We start from the raw sequence: 21,991 nt of genomic DNA, 5'->3' as shown, positions 1-21,991 counted from the left end.
TGCACCGCTTTGAGAGAATGGCCTGTAGCTTGGCAGGATCCATAGCCAATCCCTGGGCGGAGATGATGAAGCCCAGGAAAGCCAAGGACTCCTGCTCAAACACACACTTCTACAACTTGGCATAGAGGGAGTTTGCCCGTAGGAGGCCGAAGACTTTGCAAACATCTCTCCGGTGGGAGTCTATATCTGGTGAGTAGATGGGAATATCATCCAGATAGAGTTTGACCGAGGTGTTGAGCATATCCCGGAAGATATCATTCACAAAGCCTTGGAAAATGGCAGGAGCATTACAGAGCCCGGAGGGTATTCATAGTGCCCATCCCTGGTGTTAAATGCAGTCTTCCATTCGTCCCCTCACGAATGCAAATCAGGTTGTAAGCACCCCGCAGATCAAGCTTAGTAAATACCCTGGCTCCCCGCAACCTATCGAATAAGTCAGATATCAGAGGCATAGGGTATTTGTTCTTAATGGTGGTTGCGTTAACACCCCTGTAATCTATGCATGGTAGTTCTCCGTTCTTCTTCTGCACGAAGAAGAACCCCGCCACTGCGGGTGAAACTGACTTCCTAATGAATCCTCTTGCCAGTTTCTCTTGAATATATTGGGTCATCGCCTCTGTCTCTGGGAGAGATAGGGGATAAACTCGACCCCGGGGAGGCTCTGCTCCAGCCAAGATGTCAATAGGACAGTCATAGGGGAAGTGGGGTGGAAGGGTCTCCGCAGCCCTCTTGGAGAACACATCTGCATAGGGCGAATAGTGCTTGGGAAGAGAGGAAAGATCTGCGGGTGCTTCAGTAGTAGCAACCTGAACGCACTACCTTAGACATCTACACTCACAAGAAGGCAGAGGACATAAAATTTCCCTCCACCCCGGAATCCACACAAAGCTCGACTGTAAGAGTGGATGGGCCAAAGGTGATAGTCCCTTTGAAGGACAGTTTGGAGGATAACATCGCCGTGTCTAGTGTACCTCCTCCTACATCCACTAGACACTGATGTTTTCCTGATCGCTGGGAACATCTGGAGGCAAGATGTCCTGACCACCGGCAGACAGGACAGCCCTTGAGTGCACGAGCGATCTGGGACTTAGATCCCGCTCGTGATACCTTCATGGCCTCATGTGGCTCGGATTCCTGGACCAGAGATCCCAGAGGTATGGCGAAGGTGGGAGCCAGCTGAAACCTCTGCTTACACTGGGCTCGCTCCAACCTTCACTCGTTAAAATGAAGGTCGATGCGAGTTGATACAGCTATTAGCTCCTCCAGTGTGGCGGGAATCTCCTTAGTGGTCAAAGCATCCTTCACATGGTCAGCCAGCCCCCTCCAAAACACAGGGATGAGGGCTTTATCCAGTCACTCCAGCTCAGATGCTAAAGTACGGAAGTGGATGGAAAAATGGTTGACCAAGGATGAGCCCTGTGTCAGTGCCAGCAGTTGGAGCACCGTATCATGGGTGACTAGAGGTCCCAAAAAGACCTGTTTCAGAGTGCTCAGGAACCGCAGAGCACTCTGCACCACATAATCGTCACGCTCCCACAGCAGTGTAGCCCACTCCAACGCCTTGTCTGATAAGCGAGATATTATGAATCCCACTTTTGCCCGCTCTGAGGGGAAACATGCAGCCAGAACATCAAGATGTATCGCACACTGGTTCACGAATCTCCTGCATGACTTGCTATCACCAGAATACTTATCTGGCAGTGGGAGGCGGGATAACGTCGGAACAGGGGCGGCAGTGGATAAACTAGCTGCAGCCACGCTGAACAGCTACTGCGGTAACATCCACAGCCGAGTTTGTGCACTCGAGAGCCGCCAACCTGCCCTCCAGCTGCTGGATGTACCACTGCAGTTGCTGTTTGTCCACTATTACTAGCCAGACCCTGGCACTAGTATAATGTTAGGGCTAGCGGAATGCACCAAATAATTAGAAGGATGGTATAAGGTGCGTTCGCAGGCCAGGGTCCACCGTGCAGAAATGGAATCTGCTGCTGAGTAATGACGGACTATATGGCGCTATAATGTGGATACACACACGGATTAGCTTCACCAGGTATGAAGGAAGCGAACCCTGTTGAGTCACAGGGCCGTGGTACCGCACAAAGAGTGCAAGCAAGGAGTCACAGAACTCTGTCCCAGGACTCAGGGAAAGAGTTCCTCCAGACCTCTTGCACTCGACACCGCTACTGGGGTGTCAGAGATTATCAGAAAAAATAATTTAATGCACAAGAGTGGTGCAGTGCCGCTCTGGCAGATGCCACTAACAACGCAGACTTGGGCCAGGAAAGCGCTCTATTAGCGCACGGCACCGCACTGGCTGTCACTGCTATCAGACGCTGTATCGTGTGCTAGCTGTGCAGAATAGCACTGTCAGGCTCTAGTAGCTTGCACCATTCATTAACAGTCAACAACACTAGGGATAGGAATGATTCGGAGCTTTCATCCATCGACAGGCATACATCCACACAAACACGTTAATAAGTTTATACTAGCGCATGGCCGTGCAGCCATGCAAAGCTTTTATAGCGGAAGCTCTCCAGGACCTTCCTAATGGTCCAATAGGATCTGCTACAGGGCCTGAGCATGTGACCCCCGACCTCCAATGAGAGGTCATCCCTTGGGCATGCTAAGGAGAAGAAAAGCAGGACTTAGTCCCAGGGATGCCTGCCCGCCGCTGATCAGTACTGGTTACAATGGATGAGCCTTGAAGGACAGCAGTAACCAGCCGCACAGTATCAGCTTGAGCCAGACGCTGGGACCGGCTTCTCTGCTGAGCAGGCTCCACTGCTGCTGGAGGAGAATGGGAAACCGCAGCGGAGATGGTTCGAGATTCCCCCTGTGCAGAAGTGGGAACTCGATACTTAACAACATATCTCTGTGATTTAAGGGCATAAAGATTCAAAGTTGGAGAATTGCAAAATTTTCACGAAATTTCAGTTTTTTTCACAAATAAACGCAGGTAGTATCAAAGAAATTTTACCACCATTATGAAAGACAATATGTCATGAGAAAACATTATCAGGATCAGTTGAAGCATTCCAGAGTTATTACCTCATAAAGGGAAAGTGGTGAGAATTGTAAAAATTGGCCCGGTCATTAACATGCAAATTACCCTTGGGGGTAAAGGGGTTAATAGATAATCCAGAAAGAGCCCAAAATTTTTTAATGCTGTTCATAACAGCCCCCAAAGACTACTGCACATCTTCCAAGAACAGTAAGGGGCACCCCTGACGCATTCCCCTATATAAAGGGAAATCCCCCAACAAGAGCCCATTTACCGCTACTGGCTCTTGAAGAGGCATATAACAATTGCACCCATATTATAAATCTCTCGCCAAAACCCATAGCCTTCATAACCGCTCATAAATACCGCCATTCCACACTATCAAATGCCTTAGTGGCGTCTAAAGACAGCACCACCCTCTGACCCATATTGTCTGACTTTACCTGCACATTGAGAAACAATCGTATAAGATTACATGCTGTAGAGCTATTGGGCATAAAACCGGACTGTTTCCGTTTTATTAGTGTCGTTATCACCTTGTTAAGACGATTAGCCAACATTTTGGCCAAGATTTTGATATCTATGGTTAATAATGAGATTCGGTGATAAGAAGCCGGATCCGTCGGATCCTTACCCTGTTTTGGCAACACTACAATTATTGCCTCAGGCATGGACCACGACAACTCCCCCTCCACCAGACCAGCAGCATACATCTCCAACAAAGCGGGAAGCAATACCTTTTTACAATTTATATACACCTCCCCGGGATACCATCCACCCCTGGGGCTTTATCATTAGGCATAGAGGCCAGTGTGGCGTCAAGCTCCTCCAAATTAAACGGCTCTTCAAGAAGTTCTTGATCAACCGTAGAAAGTCTAGGAAGCTGAACCTCTGCCAGAAAACCATCCACCTCCTCCATCGTTGGTTGTACCTGCGGTTTATAAAGATGTGAATAATACTCCATCATCACCTCCAAAATTGCCCAACAACCAGAATTCTCCGACCCATCCTTTCCCTTCAAAGCAACTTTATGTGTGGAGTCTTTCTGTGCTGCCACTATTTTAGAAAGGAGATGACCTGCCTTGTCCCCCTCCTTGTGCACCCCTCTTTAAACTTAGTTTTTCACAAGCATCCATCAGTTTGTTTAGTTTTCCTCCAACACTGATCTGCTTTCTATAATTCAGCATCTCACGAACATGTTGCACTTTGCCCTTTAGACAGGCACGTGTGTCTTTGGTTTGCCAACATATTTTTGACCGGCATTTTTTAGGCTGAGTCAAACACATGCATCTGTTACACCGATCTTCTGACGGGCATGAAACACATTCTGGTAATTGGTGGTGGCTAAACGTCTAATCATTGTAGGCTGTATCCTGGATCTCATACCTCCCATAGCCACCACTGTTATTAATCATGTGCGTTCCCATTCCTGTCATCACCATACCCCTGTTCCTAATCACTTCATCCAATGATTCGTCCTCCATATTTTTACTACGAACCTGCACCTTGCCAACAGCAACTAGGAAGCCACTTTACAGTTTTGCAAGGTATTTATGATGCCTGTAAACAATTTTTTTTAGAAAAATTGCCCCCCATGGGGAAATGTTTGTCAGCCCATGCACTTAGTACATGGGCATTACAAGTATAAGAGACACAATCCTTTATATTGGGTCTAGGTTTTAATGAGGCCTTCAGTGATGTCTCCTCATATTCCAATGCTAGAACACCAGGGTTCACGTGTTCCCTGCTGCTACAGAAAGTCAATTTTTGGGAAAGGGTGTCTAGGATCCACATGTAATTTTTTTTTAAAAAATAACCACCTATGAGCAAATGCTTGTCAGGCCAGGCACACCATTACAAGTCTAAGAGACTCACACCCCTACATTAGGCCTACTTCTTAACTCTCTCTCCTGCAATGTGTCCTTTACCTGCCACTAGATGACCAGGGTGAACGTGCTCTGTACGGTGAATTTTGGGCATGGGGCTGTGATGGCACTATTTTTTTATAAAAAACAGGAACCCACTTTGAGGAATTGGGCATGACATTACTAGATCATCAGGGTGAACGTGCTCTGTACTGTTATAGGCCGGTGAAGTTTGGCCAAGGGGGACTGTGATGGCAATAGTATATTTTTAAAAAAGGTAGCCCCCGTTGGTGAAACCACATCCTTGTTGGCAAAGACATCATCATAACATTTGTGTAACTTAAAGAGCTCACTTAAAAAGCTCCTTTTTGTGTTGCCTGGTTGCTCACATTGCACACAATACACTTCATATAAATTTGATAAAGAAATGCTGTTAGTTTGGCTCCGTCGTTCATTAAAAATATTTCTTTGTCCACTATGTTTCTTTCTCTCCTTGAGAGCCATAACTTTGGCTGCTTCAAATGTACAAATGGTGAATATACCAATGGTGATTTGGAATCCAGATTAAAATACTGTATACCAAATGCATTCAGACAATCACATAGCTGCATTTCTTGTAAAACAGTTACAGATGTGACAGACAATGCTCATAGTGACACAATCTTGAGAAATGTTTGTTTATTCTTTTCACAAACAGTTCTAAGCCTCTATATGTTTGCTGTTTGTTATTGTAAAACAATAAGGTTTACTGAAACTCTGCCTGTGGTGGCTTGATCTAAATCCTTGTGGCTTTTATTTTCTAGGGGTTTATGGCCAATCATCTGATGAATCCATGATATCTCAGTTTCATCCAACCTTGAAAAATGGCCACTTGAAGGTGTGGGTGAAACTAGAGTTACTACATACTATCATACTAAGACAGTTGCCAAAACTGGGGTACCTGTACATGTACAGTGTGCTGATACCTGCATAATTGGGGACACCCATGAAGTGTAGGTAATCTCCCAGGGGTTCTCTGTCTTGGTGCTGCTTCTCTGATATTCCAGATGGATGATGTTTAAAAGCCTCTTGGTGATGATCTAAGTATACTGTATGTAGTTTATCTTCATATATACGTAATCACTATATTTATTTAATCCTTATATGTACTTATTAACCTGTGTATGTTAACATATACAAAAGTGTACGCACTCACAATATTCAATCATACTATTCCTTGAATTTTGTAGTTTGCAATAAAATTGCCTTGTATTGCAGGTATTAGGCTATGTGCACACATTGCAGATTTCCTGCGGATCCGCAGCATTTTTTACCGTGCAGAAACACTGCAGATCCGCAAGTGATTTACAGTACAATATAAATCAATGGAAAAAAAATGCTGTGCTAATGGGGTGGAAAATTCTGTGTGGAAACGCTGCGGATTAAAAGAAGTAGCATGTCACTTCTTATGTGTGAATATGCAGCGTTTTTGTACAACGTTTTATAGAAATCCGCAGGGGTAAAAACGCAAGAAATCTTCACAAAATCTGCATAAAAAACGCATCAAATTGGCACCTGCATTTTCTGCCAGGAGATGCAGAATCCGCACAAAAAATTCTAGAGGCTGATCCGCAATGTGTGCGCATAGCCTTAGCCATTTTTAAAGCCGTATCTGAACCTTAGTGTTAAAAACATGGCAAATAAAATTGACAAATTCTACTGTAAATAATTTTGCAAAGAGGGAATCATCATACCATTAAAAAATACGAGAGGATTTTCATGGGCCCATCCAGTATGTGGGTTCCAATGCATCATGGGGTGCATATGACTATGCAGCAGGGCTGGCCTTGCTGCCAATGTGTAAAACAAAGGAGTACGGGAGTACAAAATGCATACGGTGAAGCAGATTTTCAGGGGCCCATCCAGTATGTGGGTTCCAAGGCGTAATGGGGTTCATTTGACTGACTATGCAGCAGGGCTGGCCTTGCTGCCAATGTGTAAAACAAAGGAGTATGGGAGTACAAAATGCATATTGTGAGGTGGATATTCATGGGCCCATCCAGTATGTGGGTTCCAAGGCGTAATGGGGTGCATATGAATGACTATGCAGCAGGACTGGCCTTGCTGCCAATGTGTAAAACAAAGGAGTATGGGAGTACAAAATGCATATTGTGAGGTGGATTTTCATGGCCCCATCCAGTATGTGGGTTCAAAGGAGTAATGGGGTGCATATGACTGTCTATGCAGCAGGGCTGGCCTTGCTACCATTGTGTGAAACAAAGGATTATGGAGCACAAAATGCATATTGTAAAGAGGATTTTCATGGGCCCAGCCAGTATGTGGGTTCAAAGGCGCAATGGGGTGCATATGAATTGGTAGCAGGGCAGGCCTTGAATTCAATGCAACACTTTTTCAGGAGTCCCCTGGACATCTTATGAAAGGGGTATTGTGGTGCATCGTAATTCTTGGCCACACATCCACTCGCAGCATAGGCTACAACAGCTTAGGAGACCCACTGTTTAATAATGCCTTTTAAGAAGATTAATGCTGCCTGATGCACCAGTAAAAATAGGCTCTGTGACTTTAACCCTTTCTGACATCGGACGTACTATCCCATCGAGGTGGGGTGGGTCCGTATGACCACCGACGGGATAGTACGTCCAGACTATCGCAGCTGACATCCGGCACTATGTGCCAGGAGCGGTCACGGACTGCCCCCGGCACATTAACCCCGGCACACTGCGATCAAACATGATAGCAGTGTTCCGGCGGTATAGGGAAGCATCGCGCAGGGAGGGGGCTCCCTGCGTGCTTCCCTGAGACCCTCGGAGCAACGCAATGTGATCGTGTTGCTGCGAGGGTCTCTTGCCTCCTCTTCCCTGCAGCAGGCCCGGATCCAAGATGGCATCCGGGTCCTGCAGGAAGGTGGCTTCACTGCGCCTGCTCAGAGCAGGCACCGTGAAGCCTCCAGGAGCTGTGCACGTCAGATCGCCGATCTGACACAGTGCACAGTAAAGTGTCAGATCGGTGATCTTACACTATAACATCAAGCGCCCCCCTGGGGCAATGTTATAGTGTTAAAAAAAAATTTCACATGTGTAAAAAAAAAAAAAAAAAAAAAAATCCCCCAAAAAATGCAAAAAAAAAAAATATATTGTTCCTATAAATACATTTCATTATCTAAATAATAAAAAAACAATAAAAGTCCACATATTTAGTATTGTCGTGTCCGTAGCGACCCGACCTATAAAAATGTCCCACTAGTTAACCCCTTCAGTGAACACCGTAAAAAAAAAAAAAAATCGAGGCAAAAAACAACGTTTTATTATCATACTGCCAAATAAAAAGTGGAATAAGACGCGATCAAAAAGACGGATATAAATAACCATGGTACCACTGAAAACATCATCTTGTCCCGCAAAAAATGAGCTGCCATACAGCATCATCAAAGAAAAAAGAAAAAAGTTATAGTCCTCAGAATGAAGCGATGCAAAAATAATTAATTTTCTATAAAATAGTTTTTATCGCATAAATGCGCCAAAACATAAAAAAATGATATAAATGAGGTATCGCTGTAATCGTATTGACCCGAAGAATAAAACTGCTTTATCCATTTTACCAAACGCGGAACAGTATAAAGGCCTCCCCTAAAAGAAATTCATGAATAGCTGGTTTTTGGTCATTCTGCCTCACTTAAATCGGAATAAAAAGCGATCAAAAAATGTCACGTGCCCGAAAATGTTACAAATAAAAATGTCAACTCGTCCCACAAAAAACAAGACCTCACATGACTCTGTGGACCAAAATATGGAGAAAATATAGCTCTCAAAATGTGGTAATGCAAAATATATTTTTTGCAATAAAAAGCATCTTTCAGTGTGTGACGGCTGCCAATCATAAAAATCCGCTAAAAAACCTACTATAAAAGTAAATCAAACACCCTTCATCACCCCCTTAGTTAGCAAAAAATAAAAAAATTTATTTATTTCCATTTTCCCATTAGGGTTAGGATTAGGGCTAGGGTTAGGGCTAGGGTTAGGGTTAGGGCTAGGGCTAGGGTTAGGGTTAGGGCTAGGGTTAGGGCTAGGGTTAGGGTCACTGGCGTAGCTAGAGCTTTTGCCGCCCGGGGCTGTTTCCAAGTTTGGCGCCCCCCCCCCCCCATTGCCGTCACTCAATGCCGGGCACCGCCCCCTCAGCACTGTTTACCCATGAAATTCGGTGCCTGCGCTGTGTATCGCTGTTTGGTGCAGGCGCAGAGAGCTCTGGCCGTCTGACATCACAGCCAGGCTTGCAGACTGCGCCTGTGCGGCCACCCACCTTGGTAATCCCAGCCCCGCAGTGTGTTATGCATTATGCAGAGTTCGGGGCTGGGATTCACAAGCAGGGCAGCCGCACAGGTGCAGTGTCCAGCATTGCCCCAGTCTGCCTCCAGCAATCTGCCCCCAGTCTGCCTCCAGCATATTGCCCCCAGCATATTGCCCCCAGTCTGCCTCCAGCATATTGCCCCCAGTCTGTCTCCAGCATATTGCCCCAAGTCTGTCTGAGTCAGACATAAAGAAAAAAAAAAAAAAAAGTTAAATCCTCACCTCTCCCTTTCCCAGCACAGGTCCCGTGCACTCAGCGTCTCTCCGGCTCTGCAACGCTTAGGACAGAGAGGCTGAGCGCGCAGTGATGACGTCATCGCACCCTCTGCCCTGAGACGTTGCAGAGTCAGAGGGCGCCGAAGACGCTGCAGCTGCCGCAGGAACCAGGAGAGGTGAGTATTAGAAAGGGGGGCCCAATGCCAACGCTCAGAGGCGTAGCTAGGGTTTCAGCTTAGGGGGGGCAAAAAATCTGAGTGGGCCCCTAACCAGGTACCCCTGACTACAGCGACGTGGTGCACCCTAATTGTGAGCCTGGGGGAACATCAGCAGATGACCGCACTGTGACTGAAAATAAGTCTATATACAAAACCGAACAATGATATTACTATATGAGGACCATATATTGGTAGATACCAGTCGTGCAGACAATATAAGAGATCGCAGCACAGTTATAGACAATAATTTACAGAGGACATTCTTTCTGATGGAGTCATTCATTTTTCTCATCTTTTCCATCTGGCCCAGACCGACATGACAACTTCTCCACCCAGGACTCGTCTGCAGATATTATGAGGACACATTAGACTTCTCACATTTCCAGCCCCGTCCCCATCTATCCCCAACCTGCACAAACTCCTCATTCTGCTGATACCCCAATACTGAGCCGCTGCTTCCATATGTGTCCTACAGCACCTGCAGTATGGTACAATAATGGTGCCGCCCCACATAGTAATGCCACCACTGTGCCCCTTACATAGTAATAATGACTCCTTTGTGCTCTCTAAATGATAAAATTCACCCCTAGAAAACATTAATGCCCTGTGCTAGTGCCCTTCACATTTTGTCCCTAAAAAGTAATAATACTACATATGAAATTTTGATGGTCTCAGTACTGAGTGCCCCTATAGCAATAATGTTTAAGTGCCCACTTAACATTTAATAATGTCCCCTAAGTAGCCTCCATGAACAGCTTGACTATACACAGTATGGTGGGCCCACAGCTTTCCTATACACAGTACAATGCCCCCACAGCTCCCCAATACACAATATGATGATCCCACAGCTCCCCTATACACAGTATGATGTCCCCACTGCTCCCCTATACACAGTATGATATCAGCACTGCCCCCTATACACAGTATGGTATGCTCACAGCTCCCTTATACACAGTATGATTGGCCCACAGCTCCCGTACATACAGTATGATGTCCAATAGAGCTCCCTTATACATAGAATGATGTTCCCATTGGTCCCTCAAAACACAGTATAATAGTTAATAGTGTCCTGACACTGTGTCGCCTGCACTGAAAGTCACACTGCCAGGAGGAAATTAACTTTATTCCTCACTGCAGCCAGGGGGGCGGCGCCGGCATGGTTTCAGTCACCGCTCTGTGTATAGAGCGCAGCAGCTGTAACTGCACCTCTTAGGCTATGTGCACACGTTGTGGATTCCATTGTGGATTTTTCCATGCAGGTCCTGCAAGATCCGCAGGTAAAATGCCCTGCGTTTTACCTGCGGATTTACTGCAGATTTTGTGCAGTTTTTGTACGGATTTCACCTGTGTTTTTACACCTGCGGATTCCTATTAAGGAATAGGTGTAAACCGTTGTGGAATCCGCACAGAGAATTGACATGCTGCGGAAAATACAACGCAGCATTTCCACGTGGAATTTTCCGCAGCATGTGCACTGCGGATTTGGTTTTCCATAGGTTTACATAGTACTGTACAACACATGGAAAACTGCTGCAGATCCGCAGCCAAATCCGCAATGCGTGCACATACCCTTACTTCAACTGACAGCCAGCTCAGCAGCCTCTACCACCCAGTAGTTGCGCACTGATGCCCCTATAAATAATAATGCTTCTTAAGTGCCCACTTGACATTTAATAATGTCCCCTGAGTCCCCCCATGTACAGTGATAGTGGCCCCAATCTGCCCAATCTGCAGGCGGTCAAGTGACGACTTTTTCGGCTTCTCTCAATTCTCTTCTATTGAAAGAAACCAAACCTTTCTAGTCGACACAAGCACATAGTAAACATGTGGTCGCATGACCGCCTGATGACGCCAGTGATATTGGGGCTCATGGCAGCAGGAGCTCCGTGTCATGATTTGGCAGTCTGCTTATTATTAAAGCACCACTCTATCAGGGTTTTTTTTTCACTGCTGGAGGTGCTTTAAGCACAAGTCCCCTGCCCCGGCCATATACTCATCTTCCGCCATATTGACCGCTTTTTGGCATCGCTCCAGTCCCGCAGCTCCATCTTGTGAGCACAGCTTCTGATTGGCCAGAAGTTAGAAGCTGCATCATAAGCGCTCAATGTAAGTCTATGAGGGCCAGGAAGAGGCGAGAAAGAGGCCAGAACGAGGCTCTTATAGACTCACATTGATACCGTACCGCTCCATGAAACGCTAGGGCAGAGGACAGGTCACAAACTGCAGGAGACGAACCCAAACGGTGCGGTGGCGAAAACTGATGAAAACGCCGGAAGGTGAGTATCAGTTGGTCTTAGATTGAGACTATGTGCCCACGTTGCGGATTTGTGTGAGGATTTTTCCACGCAGATTTTGAAAAATCCGCATGTAAAACGCACTGCGTTTTACAAGCGGATTTCCAGCATTTTTTGTGCGGATTTCCCCTGCGGTGTTACACCTACGGATTCCTATTAAGGAACAGGTGTAAAACGCTGCGGAATCCGCACAAAGAATTGACATGCTGCAGAAAATACAGTGCAGCGTTTCCGTGTGGTATTTTCCACAGCATGTGCACTGTGAATTTTGTTTTCTATAGGTTTACATGGTAGAGTCAAATCCGCAACGTGTGCATACCCTTAAAGTGCCACTCCAGAGATGAAATAAAAAAAATGCTGGAATGATGCTTTAAGGGTATGTGCACACGCTGCAGATTTCGCTGCGGAACTGCAACGCTTCCGCAGCTGCGGGTCCGCAGTGGTTTCCCATAAGTTTACAGTACAATGTAAACCTATGGGAAACAAAATCCGCAGTGCACATGCTGCGGAAAAAAACGTGCGGAAACACAGCGGTTTATATTCCACAGCATGTCAATTCTTTGTGCGGATTCCGCTGCGGGTTTACACCTGCTCCAATAGAAAACTGCAGGTGTAAACCCACAGCAGAAACCGCACTAGAAACCGCGATAAATCCGCAGTAAAAACCACAGCGTGTGCATATGCCCTAAATGTGATGCAGCTCATGGCTTACCCAGCTGGTAAGTATAATAAGCCCCCTACCTCCCCATCCCAGAGAACAACTATTACATGTGATGGAGTGCATATAATCTCATAACAAAGCCGTATAATAATCAGCCCCCCAGTGCCGTCGCCCTTCACCCACCTCAGCCCTCACAATACCCTTATCTTCTCACATTCACCTCCTCAGTGCCCTGTCGACCCTCCCCCACAACACCCCCCATCCTCACATTCACCCCCCAGCCCTGTCCCCCTCCCCCACAACACCCCATCCTCTCACATTTACCCCCCAATGACTATGACATGCCTATCAATCTAATGTATCTTATCCCCACTTACCAATGAAGTTTGCAGCAGGACCAGGAAGTATCTGAGTGAGTGATATGGAGGTGGGCACTAGGACCCAGCGTGCCTGCCCTGGGCCAATTCCAGCACAGGGAGAGGGAGGGAACAAACCTGCAGCCTGGAGAAGCTCCTGAGGTCGGTCAGCACAATAATACAGTTCAGGAGGGACGAGCGTGCAGAATCGCAGTCTGACAGGGGAGCAGGCATTTTGCTGCGCTCCTCCTGTATTGTGCCTCATCACGGAAGTGGCAGTGCCGGCTCCCAGTCGGCCCCTTCATGTGGCAGGGCCCGGGGCGAAGGCCCCCTCTGCCCCCCCAGTAGCTACGCTACTGCCAACGCTGGTATGGCGGCCCTGGTCGTGGCGTCGGCGCCGCCCGAAAATTTAAAGGGCCCGCGTCTCAAATTTTTTTTTTGTTCTTCCTCCTCCTCCTCTCTGGGTCGGAGCCGCCCCCGGCATTGTGCCGCCCGGGGCGGCCCGCCCCCCCCGCACCCCCCTTCCTACGCCACTGGTTAGGGTTAGGGCTAGGGTTAGGGTTAGGGCTAGGGTTAAGGCTACAGTTAGGGTTGGGGCTAAATTTAGGGTTAGGGTTTGGATTACATTTACGGTTGGGATTAGGGTTGGGATTAGAGTTAGGGGTGTGTCAGGGTTAGGGGTGTGGTTAGGGTTACCTTTGGGATTAGGGTTAGGGATGTGTTTGGATTAGGGTTTCAGTTATAATTGGGGGATTTTAAATGTTTAGCCACATCAGGGGCTCTCCAAACGCTACATGGCGTCCAATCTCAATTCCAGCCAATTCTACGTTGAAAATGTAAAACAGTGCTCCTTCCCTTCCGAGCTCTCCCGCTCGCCCAAACAGGGGTTTACCCCAACATATGGGGTAGCAGCGTACTCAGGACACACTGGACAATACATTTTTGGGTCCAATTTCTCCTGTTACCCTTGGGAAAATACAAAACTGGGGGCTAAAAAATAATTTTTGTGGGAAAAAAAGATTTTTTATTTTCATGGCTCTGCGTTATAAACTATAGTGAAACACTTGGGGGTTCAAAGTTCTCACAACACATCTAGATAAGTTCCTTGGGGTCTAGTTTCCAATATGGGGTCTCCTGTGGGGGATTTCTACTGTTTAGGTACATTAGGGGCTCTGCAAACGCAATATGATGCCTGCAGACCAATCCATCTAAGTCTGCATTCCAAATGATGCTCCTTCCCTTCCGAGCTCTGCCATGCGCTCAAACGGTGGTTCCCCCCACATATGGGGTATAAGCGTACTCAGGAAAAATTGGACAACAACTTTTGGGGTCTAATTTCAACTGTTACCCTTGGAAAAATACAAAACTGGGGGCTAAGAAATAATTTTTGTGGGAAAAAAAAGATTTTTTATTTTCACGGCTCTGCGTTATAAACTGTAGTGAAACACTTGGGGGTTCAAAGTTCTCACAACACATCTAGATAAGTTCCATGGGGGGTCTAGTTTCCAATATGGGGTCACTTGTGGGGAGTTTCTACTGTTTAGGTACATTAGGGGCTCTGCAAACGCAATGTGACGCCTGCAGACCAATCCATCTAAGTCTGCATTCCAAATGATGCTCCTTCCCTTCCGAGCTCTGCCACACGCTCAAACGGTGGTTCTTCCCACATATGGGGTATCATCGTACTCAGGACAAATTGGACAACAACTTTTGGGGTCTAATTTCAACTGAAAAAAGGGAATGTAGTCAGCTTACCGGTCTTAGACGAAATCCCCAGACCTGCCAACGCCCAGCACGGTTCGGGGTGAGCGCCCACAGCAAATGAAGACAAAAAGAGAAATGATCCAGCTGGAGGTGGAGGCAGTTTAGACTTTGTGAGACATTATTAGACAACTAAAGCAATAAATAGTTCTTCAAAAAGAAAAATCTTTACATAGCAAACACCTAGGCACACCAGTGAAGAGGATCAACGCGTTTCAACTATGAAGTCTTACTCATGATCTATCTAATAGTGCAATGAGAGCATATATATATAGTGTGCACAAGACATTGATTGGACAAACAATTAAAAATGCAAAGAGAAAAAAAAAATAAAAAAAAATAAAAAAAAGGAGAAAAGCAAAGAAAAAAAAAAAGAGAAATGCAAAGGAGAAAAAAAAATGCATTTCTTTGCAAAAAATCACATATAAATGTAGAAAAAAAGTAATCACCGGTTAAGATTATCATAGAAATAACAAATTGACATAATAAATACCCTTAAGAGACATTGCTTGAACATTACTTGAACATTAATTAATATTGCTTTATTAAATCATGTCTAGCAATAAGGCCATAAGGAATACGTGTGTCTAACATAAACATCCAATACGTTTCCCGATTAAAAAGTTTCTTCTGTAAATTACCTCCTCTCGGAGGTTTGTAAACCTTTTCTATTCCACAGAATCTGAGACTAGTAAAATTACCTTTGTGCACGTTGTAAAAGTGTCTGGACACAGCTGAGGCAGAGAGGGCTTTAGAATTCAATGCATCTGATAAATGCTGTCTAACTCGTACTTTCAGTGGACATGTAGTGCAGCCTATGTACTGAACTTTACATGTAATACATTCTATTAAATACACTACATTTTCGGTGTTACAATTAATGTAGTCATGTATATCAAATTGTTTGTGGTTATGAAAAGATGAGAATTTGTTAGTTTTATGCACATAGTTACATGTTTTGCAACGAGTGTCTCCACATCTAAAAAACCCTGTGGCGTTGAGCCATGTGGCTCTGTTGGTGTCCCGTAGAGAGCTGGAGAATGTTTTAGATTCCAAAAATAATTATTCTAACCTGACAAAAAAGGAAAGACAAGCGCTGAAAGAGCTGCATGATAACCAGGATATTATAATAAGACAATCAGATAAAGGAGGCACTATTGTGCTACTAGACGCAGGGCTGTATAAAAAACTGAATTTACAAGACTTGGAAAATAAGGAGATGTATTCTGAACTTAGTTCTAACCCTACCGAAGAATTTAACTCACTGTTGCACAACCTGTTACAGGAAGGTGTACATATGAATGTTATTGACGATAGAATAGCAGAATTTTTAAAAAACGATCATCCAGTTACACCAATTTATCATTCATTCCCTAAAATACACAAAAATGTGTTTCCTCCCCCAATGAGACCAATAGTTGCAGGTATTGGTTCCATAGGGGAAAGATTGGGATCTTGGTGGACCATTACCTGCAACCATTGGTGCAAAATACCCCTAGTTACATACGGGACTCAAAATATGTAACCTCAGTTTTTGATCAATTTTACTGGAAGGAAGAATACGCATGGCTTACATGTGATGTGGTAGGCTTATATCCATCAATTCCCTATTCAGTGGCATTGTCGAGTTTGTCATACTATCTGGATACATACTCTGCCTATAATAATGATACAAAAAGTTTTTTAATATCTGCAGTGGACTTTTTACTTAATCATAATTACTTTTGTTTTGACAATAGGTTTTTCAGACAACTAACGGGAGTGAGCATGGGCGCTAAATTCTCGCCTTCTTTAGCGAATATTGTTATGTTGAAATGGGAAGAGAGCCATATCTATAATGATGATATTGATATATGCAAACATATTGTATGGTATGGTCGCTATATAGATGACTTGATCCTAGTATGGAAGGGGTTCACAGGAGGAAGTGACCAAATTTGTTGATCATATAAATAACAATAATTTTAATTTAAAATTCACCCATTCCTTTCAGAAAAAACACACCAATTTTTTGGATTTGAATCTCTCAGGTAATGCACTGAAACATACTGTTGAGATTACTCCCTATAGAAAACCTACCTCAAGTAATTCAATTCTTAGAGCCAATTCTTGCCATCCAAATCATGTCTTAAACAACATTCCATATGGTGAACTTATTAGAACAAGAAGGAATTGCTCTGATAATGACGTCTTTTTGGCAGAGACAGAGAAAATTTGTGAGCGTCTTTCTAAGGGCTCATTTCCACATGCGAGGCACACGTCCGTATCTCGCATGTGAAAACCAAGCTCTGGCGCCGGCACTCCAGAGCGGAGCGTGCGGCCGCATAGGAACACATGTAGCTGCACAGCTCCGCTCCAAAGTGCCGGCGCCACAGCTTGGTTTCCACATGCGAGATACGGACGTGTACCTCGCATGTGGAAATGAGCCCTTATAGAGGGTATCCTAAATGGAATCTGGACAAAGCATGTAAAAAAATCTCCAAAGTAGATCGAAAAAAATTATTAACAATGAAAAATTATAAATCTACTTATAATAATCCCCATAAAAACAATAATAATGTAGTATTCAGTACCCTATATAGCTCACAATACAGGCAGATCGTGGATATTGTTAAGAATCATTTACCCATGCTTAAACAAGATGACAAATTAAAACGTATTTCAATACAGAGCGATATCAAATTCGTTGCTAAACAAGCTCCCACTTTGGGTTCGATCCTATCCCCAAGTCTATTCTCCAGCTCTCTACGGGACACCAACAGAGCCACATGGCTCAACGCCACAGGGTTTTTTAGATGTGGAGCCACTCGTTGCAAAACATGTAACTATGTGCATAAAACTAACAAATTCTCATCTTTTCATAACCACAAACAATTTGATATACATGACTACATTAATTGTAACACCGAAAATGTAGTGTATTTAATAGAATGTATTACATGTAAAGTTCAGTACATAGGCTGCACTACATGTCCACTGAAAGTACGAGTGAGACGGCATCTATCAGATGCAGTGAATTCTAAGGGTATGTGTCCACGTTCAGGATTGCATCAGGATTTGGTCAGGATTTTCCATCAGTATTTGTAAGCCAAAACCAGGAGTGGGTGATAAATCCAGAAGTGGTGCATGTTTCTATTATAATTTTCCTCTAATTGTTCCACTCCTGGTTTTGGCTTACAAATACTGATGGAAAATCCTGACCAAATCCTGATGCAATCCTGAACGTGGACACATACCCTTAAGCCCTCTCTGCCTCAGCTGTGTCCAGACACTTTTACAACGTGCACAAAGGTAATTTTACTAGTCTCAGATTCTGTGAAATAGAAAAGGTTTACAAACCTCCGAGAGGAGGTAATTTACAGCAGAAACTTTTTAATCGGGAAACGTATTGGATGTTTATGTTAGACACACGTATTCCCTATGGCCTTAATGCTAGACATGATTTAATAAAGCAATATTAATTAATGTTCAAGTAATGTTCAAGCAATGTCTCTTAAGGGTATTTATTATGTCAATTTGTTATTTCTATGATAATCTTAACCGGTGATTACTTTTTTTCTACATTTATATGTGTTTTTTTGCAAAAAAATGCATTTTTTTTCCTTTGCATTTCTCTTTTTTTTTTCTTTGCATTTCTCCTTTTTTTATTTTTTTTATTTTTTTTTTCTCTTTGCATTTTTAATTGTTTGTCCAATCAATGTCTTGTGCACACTATATATATACATTCACTGGCCACTTTATTAGGTACACCTGTCCAACTTCTTGTTAACACTTAATTTCTAATCAGCCAATCACATGGCGGCAACTCAGTGCATTTAGGCATGTAGACATGGTCAAGACAATCTCCTGCAGTTCAAACCGAGCATCAGTATGGGGAAGAAAGGTGATTTGAGTGCCTTTGAACGTGGCATGGTTGTTGGTGCCAGAAGGGCTGGTCTGAGTATTTCAGAAACTGCTGATCTACTGGGATTTTCACGCACAACCATCTCTAGGGTTTACAGAGAATGGCCCGAAAAAGAAAAAAAATCCAGTGAGCGGCAGTTCTGTGGGCGGAAATGCCTTGTTGATGCCAGAGGTCAGAGGAGAATGGGCAGACTGGTTCGAGCTGATAGAAAGGCAACAGTGACTCAAATCGCCACCCGTTACAACCAAGGTAGGCCTAAGAGCATCTCTGAACGCACAGTGCGTCGAACTTTGAGGCAGATGGGCTACAGCAGCAGAAGACCACACCGGGTACCACTCCTTTCAGCTAAGAACAGGAAACTGAGGCTACAATTTGCACAAGCTCATCGAAATTGGACAGTAGAAGATTGGAAAAACGTTGCTTGGTCTGATGAGTCTCGATTTCTGCTGCGACATTCGGATGGTAGGGTCAGAATTTGGCGTAAACAACATGAAAGCATGGATCCATCCTGCCTTGTATGGAGCATCTTTGGGATGTGCAGCCGACAAATCTGCGGCAACTGTGTGATGCCATCATGTCAATATGGACCAAAATCTCTGAGGAATGCTTCCAGCACCTTGTTGAATCTATGCCACGAAGAATTGAGGCAGTTCTGAAGGCAAAAGGGGTCCAACCCGTTACTAGCATGGTGTACCTAATAAAGTGGCCGGTGAGTGTATGCTCTCATTGCACTATTAGATAGATCATGAGTAAGACTTCATAGTTGAAACGCGTTGATCCTCTTCACTGGTGTGCCTAGGTGTTTGCTATGTAAAGATTTTTCTTTTTGAAGAACTATTTATTGCTTTAGTTGTCTAATAAAGTCTCACAAACTCTGAACTGCCTCCACCTCCAGCTGGATCATTTCTCTTTTTGTCTAATTTCAACTGCTACCCTTGGAAAAATACAAAACTGGGGGTTAAAAAATAATTTTTGTGAAAAAAAAATATTTTTTTATTTTCACGGCTCTGCGTTATGAACTGTAGTGAAACACTTGGAGGTTCAAAGCTCTCACAACTAGTGTTAAGCATTCCGATACTGCAAATATCGGGTATCGGCCGATATTTGCTGTATCGGAATTCCGATACCGAGTTCCGATATTTTTGCGATATCGGAAATCGGAATCGGAAGTGTGCGGTGCGTATGGTTCCCAGGGTCTGGAGGAGAGGAAACCCTCCTTCAGGCCCTGGGATCCATATTCTTGTAAAAAATAAATAATACAAATAAAAAATATTGATATACTCACCCCTCCGGGAGACCCTGGCTCTTAGCGGTGCCTCCGTTCCTAAGAATGCAGGGCGTGAAGGACCTTCGATGACGTCGCGGCTTGTGATTGGTCGCATGAGCGGTCACAAGAGCGGTAACGCGACCAATCACAAGCCGCGATGTCATCGAAGGTCCTTCAATCTGCATTCTTAGGAACGGAGGCAGACGCTTGGACCGGTGAGAGCCAGGGTCGTCGGAGGGGTGAGTATATCAATATTTTTTATTTTTATTCTTTATTTTATACATGAATATGGATCCCAGGGCCTAAAGGAGAGTTTCCTCTCCTTCAGACCCTGGGAACCATTCCGATATTTTGTGTCCCATTGATATGCATTGGTATCGGGTATCGGTATCGGCGATATCCGATATTTTTTGGATATCGGCAGATCCAATCCGATACCGATACCTTTGCATATCGGAAGGTATCGCTCAACACTACTCACAACACATCTACATGAGTTCCTTAGGGGTTTTACTTTCCAAAATGGTGTCACTTGTGGGGGGTTTCAATGTTTAGGCACATCAGTGGCTCTCCAAATGCAATATGGCGTCCCATCTCAATTCCTGTCAATTTTGCATTGAAACGTCAAACGGCGCTCCTTCCCTTCAGAGCTCTCCCATGCGCCCAAACAGTGGTTTACCCCCACATATGGGGTATCAGCATACTCAGGACAAATTGTACAACAACTTTTGGGGTCCAATTTCTTCTCTTACCCTAGGGGAAAAAAATTGGAGGCAAAAAATCATTTTTGTGAAAAAATATGATTTTTTATTTTTACGGCTCTGCATGATTAACTTATGTGAAGCACTTGGTGGATCAAAGTGCTCACCGCACATCTAGATAAGTTCCTTAGGGGGTCTACTTTCCAAAATGGTGTCCCTTGTGGGGGGTTTCAATGTTTAGGCACATCTGTGGCTCTCCAAATGCAACATGGCGTCCCATCTCAATTCCAGTCAATTTTGCATTGAAAAGTCAAACGACGCTCCTTCCCTTCCGAGCTCTACCATGCACCCAAACAGTGGTTTACCCCCACATATGGGGTATCGGCGTACCCAGGACAAATTGTACAACAACTTTTGGGGTCCATTTTCACCTGTTACCCTTGGTAAAATAAAGCAAATTGGAGCTGAAGTAAATTTTTTGTGAAAAAAAGTTAAATGTTCGTTTTTATTTAAACATTCCAAAAATTCCTGTGAAACACCTTAAGGGTTAATAAACTTCTTGAATGTGGTTTTGAGCACCTTGAGGGGTGCAGTTTTTAGAATGGTGTCATACTTGGGTATTTTCTATCATATAGACCCCTCAAAATGACTTCAAATGAGATGTGGTCCCTAAAAAAAATGGTGTTGTAAAAATGAGAAATTGCTGGTCAACTTTTAACCCTTATAACTCCCTAACAAAAAAAAAAATTGGTTCCAAAATTGAGCTGATGTAAAGTAGACATGTGGGAAATGTTACTTATTAAGAATTTTGTGTGACATATCTCTGTGATTTTATTGCATAAAAATTCAAATTTGGAAAATTGCGAAATTTTCAAAATTTTTGCCAAATTTCCGTTTTTTTTTCACAAATAAACGCAGGTAATATCAAATAAATTTTTATCACTACATGAAGTACAATATGTCATGAGAAAATCTTGTCAGAATCACTGGGATCCGTTGAAGCATTCCAGAGTTATAACCGCATAAAGGGACAGTGGTCAGAATTGTATAAATTGGCCTGGTCATTAACGTGCAAACCACCGTTGGGGGTAAAGGGGTTTAAGAGTCCCTCCTTCATAAATGAAACAAGATGTGTCTGCTCATGTGTCACACATCATATGGCCAGCTAGGGTTGTTAAATGTTACAATGAGATTTCACAGTGAATGCATTTGTAGTGGTTGAAAGCAACATTAAAGTTGAAAAACGCTGTAAAAAAAGCTGCACGTGAACTAAGCCCAAGTGGGGGAGGAACATTTCTGTCTGGGGTTAATAACTTGGCCTTGTAGGCAAGTCATTAACCTGCAAAGGTTGTACCTTAACATATTTCCCAGCAAAATCCGTTTTGGATTCATTTGTGTGTTTTT

At 44.1% G+C, this 21,991-nt stretch overlaps 1 protein-coding gene across 2 annotated transcripts in view; it reads left to right on the top strand.

Annotated features, from left to right (window-relative positions):
• The window catches only part of CFH (complement factor H), a 919,877-nt gene that overhangs the window by 224,552 nt on the left and 673,334 nt on the right, over positions 1-21,991 (top strand). The gene's annotated exons all lie outside the window — the stretch shown is intronic.

The sequence above is a fragment of the Ranitomeya variabilis genome, chromosome 8 (assembly GCF_051348905.1).
Source record: "Ranitomeya variabilis isolate aRanVar5 chromosome 8, aRanVar5.hap1, whole genome shotgun sequence".
NCBI lineage: Eukaryota > Metazoa > Chordata > Amphibia > Anura > Dendrobatidae > Ranitomeya > Ranitomeya variabilis.
Note: the sequence above shows the minus strand (reverse complement) of the source record. Positions and strands in the feature narration are given on the sequence as shown.